Source organism: Micropterus dolomieu, unplaced genomic scaffold (assembly GCF_021292245.1).
Source record: "Micropterus dolomieu isolate WLL.071019.BEF.003 ecotype Adirondacks unplaced genomic scaffold, ASM2129224v1 contig_14548, whole genome shotgun sequence".
Lineage (NCBI taxonomy): Eukaryota > Metazoa > Chordata > Actinopteri > Centrarchiformes > Centrarchidae > Micropterus > Micropterus dolomieu.
In genome coordinates, this window is record NW_025743534.1 from 799 (window position 1) to 2354 (window position 1556).

A 1556-nucleotide genomic window follows, 5' to 3' on the forward strand; every position below is an offset into this window, starting at 1 on the left:
ACTGTCTTGTTAGAACAATATACTGAAACATAACAATAATTATGATCACAGTGATGAAGTTAACTTTACTCTTGTTGTCTTTCTCTCACAATATCTCCATCTTCACCAGTGACTGAACGTAAGGACGCTGATAAGGTGACGTTAACCTGCTCTGTGTCGACGCGAGAACAGTTCTGTAGACACACAGTGAAGTGGCTGTATGAGGGTAAAGATGTGGACAAAGATAACAAAGACATGAAGACATCACAGTCTTTCTGCTACGCCACTGTGTCTTTCCTGGATTCTCATTTTAGTTACAAATCAAAGTCTAACTTGAAGTGTGAAGTGACAGATGGTTACTCTGGAAAAGTGCAGCTGTTCACCTTCAGCCCTCAGTCCTCAGGTGAGAAAACAGGTGAGAATATGCTGAGCTGTTCTAAAACCACCAAAACATTTGTTTATTTGATGACTTTTTCATCATTCTTTCTCATTTAGTGACAGCAGATGGTAAACATGAGGGATTTTCTAACTGAACAGTTTCTTGGGTTGTGTTATTTCATTCATGCAGGTGACGCACAAACAACAACAACAACTGAAAACACAAAATCAGTTACAGTCACAACAACAACCAATGATACTTCAACAAAACTACAAGGTAGTAACTCATCTTTCTCTGGAGTCTCTCTGTCTTCTTGTCAGCCTCTTTCTCTCCCCATAATAAACCTCATTATTTTACTTTTATTTTATTCATTGTCTAATTTTTTGTTTTGCATGTTTCTACTTTTAGCCATTTTTATGGCAAAACATAAAATAATCGAAGCCTCTTTAATTAAGTCACTTTCTAGAAAGACAAAACTGACCATTCATTGTAGTATAAAACAGAAAATAGGAAGTGATCGAGAAAATTATTATTGATTTACTGATTTTTAATTTTATCTCTTCTCTTCTGAAGTCTGAATGTCAGAGCGACACTCAACTGTGGGTGGAGATATTTTCTTATTCAGTCAGACGTCTTCACACAACACAAAATCACCAATAAGATGTCCTGTTTTATTGTCTTTCCAGGTTGGTGGTGGTATGTTGCAGTTGCAGCACTCTTAATAACTATTGTTGTTATTGTTGTTGCTCTCATCAGATGGAAGAAAACTAAAGGTGAGAGCAACCACAGATATTATAAACAAGAAGTTTTGATGAACCTGGATTTTTATTGTTGAAGCTAAAGTCGACTCTCTTTTGTCTCTTCAGGAAAAAAACCCCAGATGGATGAAAACACTGTGAGTTTTACGGCTGAGTAATCAAATGTTTCTACAGTTATGACAGAGCTGAATCAGCTGCTCTCTGACAGAGTCATCCAAATCTAAACAGCCTTCACAGAGCCAGTGTTTGACCACATGGAAGTAGACTCTGTTTGTTTGTTGTTTTCAGGGACGGAGCTTAAACCCTGCAGTGAGTCCAGAAAGCAGTCAGGACACGGTGAGATCTCACACTACACCCAGGACAAAGTTACACTCACTGTTTTTAGATTTGTTGTTCAAAATGTAGCTCTATGAGACACACAGTGACTCTTGAATCTAAGT

At 37.6% G+C, this 1556-nt stretch overlaps 1 long non-coding RNA gene across 1 annotated transcript; it reads left to right on the top strand.

Annotated features, from left to right (window-relative positions):
• Positions 1 to 1042: 1042 nt before the first annotated feature.
• LOC123966916 lies at positions 1043 to 1526 on the top strand. Its single transcript, XR_006824130.1, has 3 exons — positions 1043 to 1131; positions 1225 to 1253; positions 1405 to 1526. It is a non-coding gene; the product is annotated as an uncharacterized LOC123966916 (long non-coding RNA).
• Positions 1527 to 1556: the final 30 nt, after the last annotated feature.